Source organism: Lytechinus variegatus, chromosome 17, assembly GCF_018143015.1.
Source record: "Lytechinus variegatus isolate NC3 chromosome 17, Lvar_3.0, whole genome shotgun sequence".
Classification (NCBI taxonomy): domain Eukaryota; kingdom Metazoa; phylum Echinodermata; class Echinoidea; order Temnopleuroida; family Toxopneustidae; genus Lytechinus; species Lytechinus variegatus.
In genome coordinates this window covers 31,141,511-31,159,024 of record NC_054756.1, presented here as the reverse complement: position 1 = coordinate 31,159,024, position 17,514 = coordinate 31,141,511, and the positions used below count along the sequence as shown (strand labels likewise).

Here is a 17,514-nt window from a genome sequence, read left to right as displayed (position 1 = left end):
GCGAACCTCATCTACCATTATGACTGGCGAACCCCTTCTACTTTTATGACTGGCGAACCCCTTTTAGTATTATGACTGGCGACCCTCATCTAAAATTATGACTTGCGAACCCTTTCTACTATTATGAATAGCGACCCTCATCTACCATTATGACTGGCGAACCCCTTCTAGTATTATGGCTGGCGACCCTCATCCATTATTATGACTGGCGAACCCTTTCTCCTATTATGAATAGCGACCCTCATCTACCATTATGACTGGCGAACCCTTTCCACTATTATGAATACCGACCCTCTTCTACCATTATGACTGGCGAACCCCTTCTACTATTATGACTGCCGACCCTCATCTATTATTATGACTGGCGAACCCTTTCTACTATTATGAATAAAGACAGTCATCTACCATTATGAATGGCGAACCCCTTCTACTATTATGAAGAGCGACCCTTATCTACCATTATGACTGGCAAACCCCTTCTACTTTTGTGACTGGCGAACCCCTTTTAGTATTATGACTGGCTACCCTCATCCATTATTATGACTGGCAAACCCTTTCTCCTATTATGACTGGCGACCCTCATCCATTATTATAACTGACGAACCCGTTCTCCTATTATGACTGGCGACCCTCATCTATTATTATGACTGGCGAACCCTTTCTACTATTATGAATAGCGACCCTCATCTACCATTATGACTGGCGAACCCCTTCTAGTATTATGGCTGGCGACCCTCACCCATTATTATGACTGGCGAACCCTTTCTACTATTATGAATAGCGACCCTCATCTACCATTCTGACTGGCGTACACTTTCTACTATTATGAATAGCGACCCTCATCTACCATTATGACTGGCGAACCCCTTCTACTATTATGAATAGCGACCCTCATCTACCATTATGACTGGCGAACCCCTTCCACTATTATGAATAGCGACCCTCATCCTACCATTATGACTGGCGAACCCCTTCTACTATTATGAATACCGACCCTCTTCTACCATTATGACTGGCGAACCCCTTCTACTATTATGACTGCCGACCCTCATCTATTATTATGACTGGCGAACCCTTTCTACTATTATGAATAAAGACAGTTATTTACCATTATGAATGGCGAACCCCTTCTACTATTATGAATACCGACCCTCTTCTACCATTATGACTGGCGAACCCCTTCTACTATTATGACTGCCGACCCTCATCTATTATTATGACTGGCGAACCCTTTCTACTATTATGAATAGCGAGCCTCATCTACCATTATGACTAGCGAGCCCCTTCTAATATTATGAATAGCGACCCTCATCTACCATTATGACTGGCGAACCCCTTCTACTTTTATGACTGGCGAACCCCTTTTAGTATTATGACTGGCGACCCTCATCTAAAATTATGACTGGCGAACCCTTTCTACTATTATGAATAGCGACCCTCATCTACCGTTATGACTGGCGAACCCCTTCTAGTATTATGGCTGGCGACCCTCACCCATTATTATGACTGGCGAACCCTTTCTACTATTATGAATAGCGACCCTCATCTACCATTATGACTGGCGAACCTTTTCTACTATTATGACTGCCGACCCTCATGTAGTATTATGACTGGCGAACCTTTTCTACTGTTATGAATAGCGACCCTCATCTACCATTATGATTGGCGAACCCCTTCTACTATTATGAATACCGACCCTCTTCTACCATTATGACTGGCGAACCCTTTCTACTATTATGAATAGCGACCCTCATCTACCATTATGACTGGCCAACCCCTTCTACTATTATGAATAGCGACCCTCATCCACCATTATGACTGGCGAACCACTTCTAGTATTATGACTGGCGAACTCCTTTAAGTATTATGACTGGCGACCCTCATCCATTGTTATGACTGGCAAACCCTTTCTCCTATTATGACAAGCGACCCTCATCCATTATTATAACTGGCGACCCTCACCCATCATTATGACTGGCGAACCCTTTCTACTATTATGAATAGCGACCCTCATCTACCATTCTGACTGGCGTACACTTTCTACTATTATGAATAGCGACCCTCATCTACCATTATGACTGGCGAACCCCTTCTAGTATTATGGCTGGCGACCCTCACCCATTATTATGACTGGCGAACCCTTTCTACTATTATGAATAGCGACCCTCATCTACCATTCTGACTGGCGTACACTTTCTACTATTATGAATAGCGACCCTCATCTACCATTATGACTGGCGAACCCCTTCTACTATTATGAATAGCGACCCTCATCTACCATCATGACTGGCGAACCCCTTCCACTATTATGAATAGCGACCCTCATCCTACCATTATGACTGGCGAACCCCTTCTACTATTATGAATACCGACCCTCTTCTACCATTATGACTGGCGAACCCCTTCTACTATTATGACTGCCGACCCTCATCTATTATTATGACTGGCGAACCCTTTCTACTATTATGAATAAAGACAGTTATCTACCATTATGAATGGCGAACCCCTTCTACTATTATGAATACCGACCCTCTTCTACCATTATGACTGGCGAACCCCTTCTACTATTATGACTGCCGACCCTCATCTATTATTATGACTGGCGAACCCTTTCTACTATTATGAATAGCGAGCCTCATCTACCATTATGACTAGCGAGCCCCTTCTAATATTATGAATAGCGACCCTCATCTACCATTATGACTGGCGAACCCCTTCTACTTTTATGACTGGCGAACCCCTTTTAGTATTATGACTGGCGACCCTCATCTAAAATTATGACTGGCGAACCCTTTCTACTATTATGAATAGCGACCCTCATCTACCGTTATGACTGGCGAACCCCTTCTAGTATTATGGCTGGCGACCCTCACCCATTATTATGACTGGCGAACCCTTTCTACTATTATGAATAGCGACCCTCATCTACCATTATGACTGGCGAACCCCTTCTAGTATTATGGCTGGCGACCCTCACCCATTATTATGACTGGCGAACCCTTTCTACTATTATGAATAGCGACCCTCATCTACCATTCTGACTGGCGTACACTTTCTACTATTATGAATAGCGACCCTCATCTACCATTATGACTGGCGAACCTTTTCTACTATTATGACTGCCGACCCTCATGTAGTATTATGACTGGCGAACCCTTTCTACTGTTATGAATAGCGACCCTCATCTACCATTATGATTGGCGAACCCCTTCTACTATTATGAATACCGACCCTCTTCTACCATTATGACTGGCGAACCCCTTCTACTATTATGACTGCCGACCCTCATCTATCATTATGACTGGCGAACCCTTTCTACTATTATGAATAAAGACAGTCATCTACCATTATGAATGGCGAACCCCTTCTACTATTATGAATAGCGACCCTCATCTACCATTATGACTGGCGAACCCCTTCTAGTATTATGGCTGGCGACCCTCACCCATTATTATGACTGGCGAACCCTTTCTACTATTATGAATAGCGACCCTCATCTACCATTATGACTGGCGAACCTTTTCTACTATTATGACTGCCGACCCTCATGTAGTATTATGACTGGCGAACCTTTTCTACTGTTATGAATAGCGACCCTCATCTACCATTATGATTGGCGAACCCCTTCTACTATTATGAATACCGACCCTCTTCTACCATTATGACTGGCGAACCCTTTCTACTATTATGAATAGCGACCCTCATCTACCATTATGACTGGCGAACCCCTTCTACTATTATGAATAGCGACCCTCATCCACCATTATGACTGGCAAACCCCTTCTACTTTTATGACCGGTGAACCCCTTTTAGTATTATGACTGGCGACCCTCATCTACAATTATGACTGGCGAACCCTTTCTACTATTATGAATAGCGACCCTCATCTACCGTTATGACTGGCGAACCACTTCTAGTATTATGACTGGCGAACTCCTTTAAGTATTATGACTGGCGACCCTCATCCATTGTTATGACTGGCAAACCCTTTCTCCTATTATGACAAGCGACCCTCATCCATTATTATAACTGGCGACCCTCACCCATCATTATGACTGGCGAACCCTTTCTACTATTATGAATAGCGACCCTCATCTACCATTATGACTGGCGAACCCCTTCCACTATTATGAATAGCGACCCTCATCCTACCATTATGACTGGCGAACCCCTTCTACTATTATGAATACCGACCCTCTTCTACCATTATGACTGGCGAACCCCTTCTACTATTATGAATAGCGACCCTCATCTACCATTATGACTGGCGAACCCCTTCCACTATTATGAATAGCGACCCTCATCCTACCATTATGACTGGCGAACCCCTTCTACTATTATGAATACCGACCCTCATCTACCATTATGACTGGCGAACCCCTTCTACTATTATGAATAGCGACCCTCATCTACCATTATGACTGGCGAACCCCTTCCACTATTATGAATAGCGACCCTCATCCTACCATTATGACTGGCGAACCCCTTCTACTATTATGAATACCGACCCTCTTCTACCATTATGACTGGCGAACCCCTTCTACTATTATGAATAGCGACCCTCATCTACCATTATGACTGGCAAACCCCTTCCACTATTATGAATAGCGACCCTCATCCTACCATTATGACTGGCGAACCCCTTCTACTATTATGAATAGCGACCCTCATCTACCATTATGACTGGCGTACACTTTCTACTATTATGAATAGCGACCCTCATCTACCATTATGACTGGCGAACCCCTTCTACTATTATGAATAGCGACCCTCATCTACCATTATGACTGGCGAACCCCTTCCACTATTATGAATAGCGACCCTCATCCTACCATTATGACTGGCGAACCCCTTCTACTATTATGAATACCGACCCTCTTCTACCATTATGACTGGCGAACCCCTTCTACTATTATGAATAGCGACCCTCATCTACCATTATGACTGGCGAACCCCTTCCACTATTATGAATAGCGACCCTCATCCTACCATTATGACTGGCGAACCCCTTCTACTATTATGAATACCGACCCTCTTCTACTATTATGACTGGCGACCCTCATCCATTATTATAACTGACGAACCCGTTCTCCTATTATGACTGGCGACCCTCATCTATTATTATGACTGGCGAACCCTTTATACTATTATGAATAGCGACCCTCATCTACCATTATGACTGGCGAACCCCTTCTAGTATTATGGCTGGCGACCCTCACCCATTATTATGACTGGCGAACCCTTTCTACTATTATGAATAGCGACCCTCATCTACCATTCTGACTGGCGTACACTTTCTACTATTATGAATAGCGACCCTCATCTACCATTATGACTGGCGAACCCCTTCTACTATTATGAATAGCGACCCTCATCTACCATTATGACTGGCGAACCCCTTCCACTATTATGAATACACACATACACAGACATACATACACTCCAAAAGACACACACGCAATATACACACATCAGACACACAACAAACATACACACACAGTGGACATACACACATGCATACACACAAACACAGGCACATAGAATCAACATACATACATACATACACAAAAATACACAACAGACACACACAGACACGTAGCAGACACACACACAAACACGCATATTACACACACATCAGACACACATACACAGACACACATACACTCCAAAAGACACACATGCAATATACACACATCAGACACACAACAAACAAATTCAATAATGCAATCAATTTTAAAGAGAGGAAATCAAATCAATAATCATAAGCAATATTTACATCAGTGTTCTCATCTTTTAATTAATTAAATATCTTTGCTTCGGTCACTCTTTGATAATCGATTTCTGTATTCATGTATGTACCTGTACAAAACTAATTCAAATAAATTCATGGCCATACACAAAAGGAGGGGGGTGGGGCAACCACTAAAGCATACCCCCCCCCCCCAACTGTGTAGAGCCATGGATTAGTGCGTTCTTTCTTTCCGTAAGAAATTGTGTAACTGATGACAAATTTGCAAAATAAGCATGGCAATTGAGAAAAATGTTCAGTCTTTTTCCAATCAACAATTCATCGTCCACATGTGCATATCTGTGTGATTCCTGAAGCAGAGTGAAAAGCACCATTACAGTACATAGCGTTAATAGGGCTCGCGTCTGGTCCATGCTGAGTAGCACGATGAAAAACGTATTTCAATCATTAAACGCAATAGTTGCACAACATCACATCGTACTGTTCCATCGGTCCGAATGAAATTGCTTAGGTCTCGGGCCTACTCGAAACATGGTATCGACGTTCCACTTCCAAGAGTCCTCGGTATTCGTACTGTCGATGAGGTCCACAGCGACAGACATATCACCTATGATGCTCTCATCGTCGTCATTGGCACTGTCCTCTTCAGCTCTCTGGTTATTTTCCAGCACTGGACAAAAATAAAATAGGGAGAGGGAATAGAAAATAAAATAAATATGATTATCCTTTCATTCAGTGCCATCTTTCATCACCATAATCTCAAACCTTCTCTCTCTCCTTCTCTATGCACTGATAGAAAAAAATAAACAGGGAAAAGTCATTAGCTTCTCAAAAGGCATATAAGACATCTGTATGTATGTATCTTGTTTTGTTTTAACTTCCAACTGTATCAATGCAGCGATGCATTACAGTGTATAGTGACATACAGTGTATAATTAATAATGTACAGTACAGTTTTAAGGTATTTCAATGTATACAGTGATATACACAGAGTATTCTGTGTACGGTGTTTACAGTATACTGTGTGTATACAGTTTACAATGTACATCAATAATGCGTTATTGTATAACGTATATCACTACTGTATCTTTTTGTTTAAATTTTAACCATATCAAGAGTGTAATACAGTGACACACTAACCTTGAATGCATGGCGATATCCTATACCGCTCCGCAGAGATGCAGTTCACCAGAGTCTAGTCTCACCACAGTTCATTCCCCTGCAGCAACGGTATCTGCTGACGTTGACGCTGTGGATGGTGCATCCTGTCATTGTGGATTTTACGATGCCTGGTCAAGTTTGACGTACCAGATCCCACAGTCTGGGTGTGTGTATACTGTACAGCACCATGGTATCTACATGGAAAAAAAAATGTGTACACGCCCAACGTTAGTTTAAATTAGAACAAAAAAATTATCTACATGCCTAGTTTGAATTTCCTGTTTACCATCGTACGCATTACTGATTAGTCTGCAACTCTACGGAGCATCCTGAATGGCTCGGTTTTAAAAACAAAGATCTAGGTAGCTAGGCTATTTGTAATTAAAGCCATCGTACAAATTCATGTATCGTAATTAGGCTGAACTACAGTTAAGTACAGACATATTTACATGTAAAGAGGGGGTTACTATATTGTGAACACCCCCAGAAACCCAGATAATTTGACCGGGGGTGTAGCGGGCTAGCAGCTCCATGGAGCTTCCGCACATTTCTGCGGAACAACTTTTCATCTCGTTTTAAGCAAATAGTGAAACTTGTCATGAGCAAGGGGACCTTTGACACATAAATTCAAATATCACCATGAGTCAAGATGTACTATGAATGTTTCTTTTTAATCCAGAAGCCATATTACAAGCGATATCACTCTTAAATTGCTTGCAATCAAGCTGAATCTACTCCTTGAACACCCACGGAAACCCAAAGGATTTGACCGGGAGCGTAGCGGGCTGGCTCCGTGGAGCTTCCGTACATTTCAGCAGAGCACTCATTTCATCTCATTTTTCAACAAATATAGCAACTTATACGTTTCTACTCACCATACATGCGAAGAATGATCACAATTTCCACGTCCATATGTAAACAACATCCAAAAGTCCTCAAAAGGGTGGATTTATCGATGAAACAGTGCTCGATTTGGCAGTGAATTCGAAGGTTCCGCCGAAGAGATGAATATTCATATTTTACGGTGACGTAGCGGTGAGGTAATCATAAATATTCATGTCCAGTCGGACAACGAGACAACGTGATTGGTCTGTTGGCCAACTCTGGCGACGCCCACATTCTCAGTGATCGCCATTAGGCCAATGAGAGAGCTCTGATGGCCAACTCAGCCGGCTGACGAGGCATAGTGATTGGACAGTTGGCCAAGAAATCGGCCAGCTCTAGTACCAGGCCGAAACATTCGCTGGGAGTGGGCAAGGGCCCCTGGCGGTACTATTCACCTGCTGAGCAGAGCCCTGATCACCGGCGCAAGCCGGTGATCGGCGGCCTGGCGCCATCTGCGTCGGAAAAGAGAGAGGCAGCCCTTTCGTCTGCTACGTCGCGATGTTGTACCTGGGTCTTTAAGGGTGTGTTTGTCTGTTGAGTTTGTTTGTCCGTGTCTGATGGTGTGTGGAGAGTGTGTTTGTGTGTGTGGGTACTGTGGGTGTGTTTTAATTCCAAAACACACACACAAACAGACATAAACACACTCAAAAGACACACATACACGCAATATACACACAAAAGACACACAACAAACATACACACATGCATACACACAAACACAGGCACATAGAATCAACATACATACATACAAACACACACACACAAATACACAACAGACACACACACAGACACGTAGCAGACATTCACAATAAGACACACACACACAAACACGCATATTACACACACATCAGACACACACACAGACATACATACACTCCAAAAGACACACATGCAATATACACACATCAGACACACAACAAACATACACACACAGTGGACATACACACATGCATACACACATACACAGACATACATACACTCCAAAAGACACACATGCAATATACACACATCAGACACACAACAAACATACACACACAGTGGACATACACACATGCATACACACAAACACAGGCACATAGAATCAACATACATACATACATACACAAAAATACACAACAGACACACACAGACACGTAGCAGACACACACACAAACACGCATATTACACACACATCAGACACACATACACAGACATACATACACTCCAAAAGACACACATGCAATATACACACATCAGACACACAACAAACAAATTCAATAATGCAATCAATTTTAAAGAGAGGAAATCAAATCAATAATCATAAGCAATATTTACATCAGTGTTCTCATCTTTTAATTAATTAAATATCTTTGCTTCGGTCACTCTTTGATAATCGATTTCTGTATTCATGTATGTACCTGTACAAAACTAATTCAAATAAATTCATGGCCATACACAAAAGGAGGGGGGTGGGGCAACCACTAAAGCATACCCCCCCCCCCAACTGTGTAGAGCCATGGATTAGTGCGTTCTTTCTTTCCGTAAGAAATTGTGTAATTGATGACAAATTTGCAAAATAAGCATGGCAATTGAGAAAAATGTTCAGTCTTTTTCCAATCAACAATTCATCGTCCACATGTGCATATCTGTGTGATTCCTGAAGCAGAGTGAAAAGCACCATTACAGGTACATAGCGTAAATAGGGCTCGCGTCTGGTCCATGCTGAGTAGCACGATGAAAAACGTATTTCAATCATTAAACGCAATAGTTGCACAACATCACATCGTACTGTTCCATCGGTCCGAATGAAATTGCTTAGGTCTCGGGCCTACTCGAAACATGGTATCGACGTTCCACTTCCAAGAGTCCTCGGTATTCGTACTGTCGATGAGGTCCACAGCGACAGACATATCACCTATGATGCTCTCATCGTCGTCATTGGCACTGTCCTCTTCAGCTCTCTGGTTATTTTCCAGCACTGGACAAAAATAAAATAGGGAGAGGGAATAGAAAATAAAATAAATATGATTATCCTTTCATTCAGTGCCATCTTTCATCACCATAATCTCAAACCTTCTCTCTCTCCTTCTCTATGCACTGATAGAAAAAAATAAACAGGGAAAAGTCATTAGCTTCTCAAAAGGCATATAAGACATCTGTATGTATGTATCTTGTTTTGTTTTAACTTCCAACTGTATCAATGCAGCGATGCATTACAGTGTATAGTGACATACAGTGTATAATTAATAATGTACAGTACAGTTTTAAGGTATTTCAATGTATACAGTGATATACACAGAGTATTCTGTGTACGGTGTTTACAGTATACTGTGTGTATACAGTTTACAATGTACATCAATAATGCGTTATTGTATAACGTATATCACTACTGTATCTTTTTGATTAAATTTTAACCATATCAAGAGTGTAATACAGTGACACACTAACCTTGAATGCATGGCGATATCCTATACCACTCCGCAGAGATGCAGTTCACCAGAGTCTAGTCTCACCACAGTTCATTCCCCTGCAGCAACGGTATCTGCTGACGTTGACGCTGTGGATGGTGCATCCTGTCATTGTGGATTTTACGATGCCTGGTCAAGTTTGACGTACCAGATCCCACAGTCTGGGTGTGTGTATACTGTACAGCACCATGGTATCTACATGGAAAAAAAAATGTGTACACGCCCAACGTTAGTTTAAATTAGAACAAAAAAATTATCTACATGCCTAGTTTGAATTTCCTGTTTACCATCGTACGCATTACTGATTAGTCTGCAACTCTACGGAGCATCCTGAATGGCTCGGTTTTAAAAACAAAGATCTAGGTAGCTAGGCTATTTGTAATTAAAGCCATCGTACAAATTCATGTATCGTAATTAGGCTGAACTACAGTTAAGTACAGACATATTTACATGTAAAGAGGGGGTTACTATATTGTGAACACCCCCAGAAACCCAGATAATTTGACCGGGGGTGTAGCGGGCTAGCAGCTCCATGGAGCTTCCGCACATTTCTGCGGAACAACTTTTCATCTCGTTTTAAGCAAATAGTGAAACTTGTCATGAGCAAGGGGACCTTTGACACATAAATTCAAATATCACCATGAGTCAAGATGTACTATGAATGTTTCTTTTTAATCCAGAAGCCATATTACAAGCGATATCACTCTTAAATTGCTTGCAATCAAGCTGGATCTACTCCTTGAACACCCACGGAAACCCAAAGGATTTGACCGGGAGCGTAGCGGGCTGGCTCCGTGGAGCTTCCGTACATTTCAGCAGAGCACTCATTTCATCTCATTTTTCAACAAATATAGCAACTTATACGTTTCTACTCACCATACATGCGAAGAATGATCACAATTTCCACGTCCATATGTAAACAACATCCAAAAGTCCTCAAAAGGGTGGATTTATCGATGAAACAGTGCTCGATTTGGCAGTGAATTCGAAGGTTCCGCCGAAGAGATGAATATTCATATTTTACGGTGACGTAGCGGTGAGGTAATCATAAATATTCATGTCCAGTCGGACAACGAGACAACGTGATTGGTCTGTTGGCCAACTCTGGCGACGCCCACATTCTCAGTGATCGCCATTAGGCCAATGAGAGAGCTCTGATGGCCAACTCAGCCGGCTGACGAGGCATAGTGATTGGACAGTTGGCCAAGAAATCGGCCAGCTCTAGTACCAGGCCGAAACAGGCCCCTGGCGGTACTATTCACCTGCTGAGCAGAGCCCTGATCACCAGCGCAAGCCGGTGATCGGCGGCCTGGCGCCATCTGCGTCGGAAAAGAGAGAGGCAGCCCTTTCGTCTGCTACGTCGCGATGTTGTACCTGGGTCTTTAAGGGTGTGTTTGTCTGTTGAGTGTGTTTGTCCGTGTCTGATGGTGTGTGGAGAGTGTGTTTGTGTGTGTGGGTACTGTGGGTGTGTTTTAATTCCAAAACACACACACAAACAGACATAAACACACTCAAAAGACACACATGCACGCAATATACACACAAAAGACACACAACAAACATACACACAAAATGGACATACACACATGCATACACACAAACACACACAACAGACACACACACACACAGACACGTAGCAGACATTCACAATAAGACACAAACACGCATATTACACACACATCAGACACACACACACATACACAGACATACATACACTCCAAAAGACACACATGCAATATACACACATCAGACACACAACAAACATACACACACAGTGGACATACACACATGCATACACACAAACACAGGCACATAGAATCAACATACATACATACATACAAACACACACAAAAATACACAACAGACACACACACAGACACGTAGCAGACATTCACAATAAGACACACACACAAACACGCATATTACACACACATCAGACACACACACACAGACATACATACACTCCAAAAGACACACATGCAATATACACACATCAGACACACAACAAACATACACACACAGTGGACATACACACATGCATACACACAAACACAGGCACATAGAATCAACATACATACATACATACAAACACACACAAAAATACACAACAGACACACACACACACAGACACGTAGCAGACACACACACAAACACGCATATTACACACACATCAGACACACACACACAGACACACATACACTCCAAAAGACACACATGCAATATACACACATCAGACACACAACAAACAAATTCAATAATGCAATCAATTTTAAAGAGAGGAAATCAAATCAATAATCATAAGCAATATTTACATCAGTGTTCTCATCTTTTAATTAATTAAATATCTTTGCTTCGGTCACTCTTTGATAATCGATTTCTGTATTCATGTATGTACCTGTACAAAACTAATTCAAATAAATTCATGGCCATACACAAAAGGAGGGGGGTGGGGCAACCACTAAAGCATACCCCCCCCCCCCCCAACTGTGTAGAGCCATGGATTAGTGCGTTCTTTCTTTCCGTAAGAAATTGTGTAATTGATGACAAATTTGCAAAATAAGCATGGCAATTGAGAAAAATGTTCAGTCTTTTTCCAATCAACAATTCATCGTCCACATGTGCATATCTGTGTGATTCCTGAAGCAGAGTGAAAAGCACCATTACAGGTACATAGCGTAAATAGGGCTCGCGTCTGGTCCATGCTGAGTAGCACGATGAAAAACGTATTTCAATCATTAAACGCAATAGTTGCACAACATCACATCGTACTGTTCCATCGGTCCGAATGAAATTGCTTAGGTCTCGGGCCTACTCGAAACATGGTATCGACGTTCCACTTCCAAGAGTCCTCGGTATTCGTACTGTCGATGAGGTCCACAGCGACAGACATATCACCTATGATGCTCTCATCGTCGTCATTGGCACTGTCCTCTTCAGCTCTCTGGTTATTTTCCAGCACTGGACAAAAATAAAATAGGGAGAGGGAATAGAAAATAAAATAAATATGATTATCCTTTCATTCAGTGCCATCTTTCATCACCATAATCTCAAACCTTCTCTCTCTCCTTCTCTATGCACTGATAGAAAAAAATAAACAGGGAAAAGTCATTAGCTTCTCAAAAGGCATATAAGACATCTGTATGTATGTATCTTGTTTTGTTTTAACTTCCAACTGTATCAATGCAGCGATGCATTACAGTGTATAGTGACATACAGTGTATAATTAATAATGTACAGTACAGTTTTAAGGTATTTCAATGTATACAGTGATATACACAGAGTATTCTGTGTACGGTGTTTACAGTATACTGTGTGTATACAGTTTACAATGTACATCAATAATGCGTTATTGTATAACGTATATCACTACTGTATCTTTTTGTTTAAATTTTAACCATATCAAGAGTGTAATACAGTGACACACTAACCTTGAATGCATGGCGATATCCTATACCGCTCCGCAGAGATGCAGTTCACCAGAGTCTAGTCTCACCACAGTTCATTCCCCTGCAGCAACGGTATCTGCTGACGTTGACGCTGTGGATGGTGCATCCTGTCATTGTGGATTTTACGATGCCTGGTCAAGTTTGACGTACCAGATCCCACAGTCTGGGTGTGTGTATACTGTACAGCACCATGGTATCTACATGGAAAAAAAAATGTGTACACGCCCAACGTTAGTTTAAATTAGAACAAAAAAATTATCTACATGCCTAGTTTGAATTTCCTGTTTACCATCGTACGCATTACTGATTAGTCTGCAACTCTACGGAGCATCCTGAATGGCTCGGTTTTAAAAACAAAGATCTAGGTAGCTAGGCTATTTGTAATTAAAGCCATCGTACAAATTCATGTATCGTAATTAGGCTGAACTACAGTAAAGTACAGACATATTTACATGTAAAGAGGGGGTTACTATATTGTGAACACCCCCAGAAACCCAGATAATTTGACCGGGGGTGTAGCGGGCTAGCAGCTCCATGGAGCTTCCGCACATTTCTGCGGAACAACTTTTCATCTCGTTTTAACAAAATTTAAGCAAATAGTGAAACTTGTCATGAGCAAGGGGACCTTTGACACATAAATTCAAATATCACCATGAGTCAAGATGTACTATGAATGTTTCTTTTTAATCCAGAAGCCATATTACAAGCGATATCACTCTTAAATTGCTTGCAATCAAGCTGAATCTACTCCTTGAACACCCACGGAAACCCAAAGGATTTGACCGGGAGCGTAGCGGGCTGGCTCCGTGGAGCTTCCGTACATTTCAGCAGAGCACTCATTTCATCTCATTTTTCAACAAATATAGCAACTTATACGTTTCTACTCACCATACATGCGAAGAATGATCACAATTTCCACGTCCATATGTAAACAACATCCAAAAGTCCTCAAAAGGGTGGATTTATCGATGAAACAGTGCTCGATTTGGCAGTGAATTCGAAGGTTCCGCCGAAGAGATGAATATTCATATTTTACGGTGACGTAGCGGTGAGGTAATCATAAATATTCATGTCCAGTCGGACAACGAGACAACGTGATTGGTCTGTTGGCCAACTCTGGCGACGCCCACATTCTCAGTGATCGCCATTAGGCCAATGAGAGAGCTCTGATGGCCAACTCAGCCGGCTGACGAGGCATAGTGATTGGACAGTTGGCCAAGAAATCGGCCAGCTCTAGTACCAGGCCGAAACATTCGCTGGGAGTACCGGGTGTTGTAGGCTTTTTTCATTTTCAATTCATCTATTTATTTATTTTATTTTATTTTCTATGAAGTGCCTCTTTGTTCGTTTCTTCGCTTCTATTCGTTTAAAGAATGCTTTCCTTATAGTATCACTTTTGCCTCTCTTCTTTTCCCGTCTCCTTCTTGACAGAGCAGGAAAAAAAGACAAACCAAAAAAGAAATAAGAAAGAAACCACGAGGACGAATAGAAGATTTCTTGTTTTACCCACCCGTTCCCTCCTTGTTGTCTGCATGATGGAAAACGAAATAGCTGATTGATCCTCCATTTTTTGTCTATTTGTTTGGTCGCTCGCTCGTTCACTAGGACGTCCACTTGATACTCCATCCATCTCCTTCTACCCTTATAAAAAAAATTGAATGGTATACCATTGACTACCATTTATCATACACCATTGATATACCATTGGAATACCATTCGCACAGCACCCACCATACACCAATGGTATACCATTCAAGCCTCAATGGTATACCATTCAAACTAATTTAAATAATTCGGACGTTACTATTACCATATTCATGAGCACCATTTACCATTCATATACCATTGATCAAACACCATTCACCATTCATCTACCATATGGCCACTATAGACAGGTTTACCATTGACCACCATTCACCATTCAGCCACCATTCACTGGCCTACCATTTACCATTCAGCCACCATTCACTGGACACCATTGGCCTACCAATTGCCTTTCACCATACACCATTCGCCTACCATTGACCATACACCATTCATGTACCATTCACCATCCGCATACCATACACTGTACACCATTCGCGTACCATTGACCGTACACCATTCGCGTACCATTCAACGTACACCATTCGTGTACCATTCATCGCTCACCATTCAACTACCATTCGCCGTACACCATACACCGTTCACCATTGATTGACCATTCACTTTACACCATTCTACCATACACCGTACACCATTGACCTACCATTTACAGTACACCATTGGCCTACCATACACCATACTACTATTCACCGTACACCGTAGGCTTACCATACACCATACAACATTGGCTTACCATACACTGTACACCATTGACCTACCATTTACCATACAATACTGTCATACCATACACTCTATACTATTAGTCAACCATTCAAATAACACCATTGGTCATACACTATAGACCACAAGTGTACATTCAATGGTAGACCAATGGTAGACAGTAGAACAAAGATGTGCAATGTATAGTAAGCCAATAAAGTACAGTGAATGGTAGACCAATGGTGTACAGCATATATCTGGGGTTAATGGTAGGCTTAATAATGGAATAAGTATACACAAGAAAAATAATTAAAGCAGTTATTTCAAGAACGTCATTAAAATGCTTTTACTATAAGAAGTTTAAGTACAGCATAAATGGCACAGAGTATTCACAAGTATAGACTTTATAATTAAAGCACATAAGTTATTAATATATATGACTTAGCTACTCGTTGATATCTCTGTCAATCTTGTTATGAAAAAAATAAACATGTATCAAGACAGATCGAGTTTGATTGAAAAACACAACAAATGAAGACTAACATTTCCAAGAATAAACCTGTTCTCTCTTATTGCTTTTTACATGGATTGAGTACTTGGCAAAACCACTGTTCTGCATACAAATCTGATACTTGATGTTAAATCTGTTGTGTGAATTGCTTTCAACAATATTAATAAACATTTTTTTACTAATAAGTTCAAGTACAAAAGAGTATTGACAGGAATGGTATAAAAGCACCATATTATGAATACATGTGACTGCGCGACACTACAAGAGATCAATGATTGCACTCCACATAGGTATTATGTTAATCTTCCTATAAACGAATTTACATGCAAGACAGAATTTGGACAACAAACTAATGAACACCAAATTTCGAAGATTAAACTCAAAATGTGCGATAGCCTTCACATGGCCAAATGAATAAAGGGTACCACACCTAGAAGAAATGAAATATCTCAAAAGGGGGGGGGAAATAGTACCCCCGTCCCCCAAATTGTTCTTTTTTTTCTTTTCACCTAAAAAGATATATCAATGGCGTGTTTCTACAAAGAATTGTTAAAAAGTATTACCCGCCTAAGTATCCAGAATCCTGGATAAGTTTCCTGTAGAAATAGATGCGATGTGGTTAATTGATTAATTGCATCGCGCAAAATATGGTTTCACATAACCATCTTTGAGAGGTGGTTATTGCCATGTTAATCCGTTTAACTTTTCTGTAAACATGGGGCAAAATAGCATTCATGTCTGGCTTAAGTGCTTGAACCCAGAAGTGCGATCTCACAGTATACATATATTCTGGCCTGTTTAATCTCGCCAGCTGATCGCGAAACATATATACCTGCTACAATGAGTGAGATGTACCATGAATTTTGAAAATTTTCCTAACGAGATGCAATTTTTGACATACCAAAATGCAATGTTGATGTTATAGTTTGAATTTTCCGATTTCTGCCGTATTTGCGAAGCGAAATGCAAGTTGATCAGATTATTTGGTCTGTAGAAACAGCTTGGTTTAAG

At 41.3% G+C, this 17,514-nt stretch overlaps 3 long non-coding RNA genes across 3 annotated transcripts; all 3 read right to left on the bottom strand.

Moving 5' to 3' along the window:
- Positions 1-5,752: 5,752 nt before the first annotated feature.
- LOC121430734 lies at positions 5,753-8,465 on the bottom strand. The gene is made up of 3 exons (XR_005972060.1): positions 7,786-8,465; positions 6,890-7,104; positions 5,753-6,419 (listed from the first exon to the last, which is right to left on the bottom strand). It is a non-coding gene; the product is annotated as an uncharacterized LOC121430734 (long non-coding RNA).
- A 619-nt stretch (positions 8,466-9,084) lies between these two features.
- LOC121430737 lies at positions 9,085-11,475 on the bottom strand. The gene is made up of 3 exons (XR_005972063.1): positions 11,119-11,475; positions 10,223-10,437; positions 9,085-9,752 (listed from the first exon to the last, which is right to left on the bottom strand). It is a non-coding gene; the product is annotated as an uncharacterized LOC121430737 (long non-coding RNA).
- A 1,056-nt stretch (positions 11,476-12,531) lies between these two features.
- On the bottom strand, positions 12,532-15,319 carry LOC121430733. Its single transcript, XR_005972059.1, has 3 exons — positions 14,577-15,319; positions 13,671-13,885; positions 12,532-13,200 (listed from the first exon to the last, which is right to left on the bottom strand). It is a non-coding gene; the product is annotated as an uncharacterized LOC121430733 (long non-coding RNA).
- Positions 15,320-17,514: the final 2,195 nt, after the last annotated feature.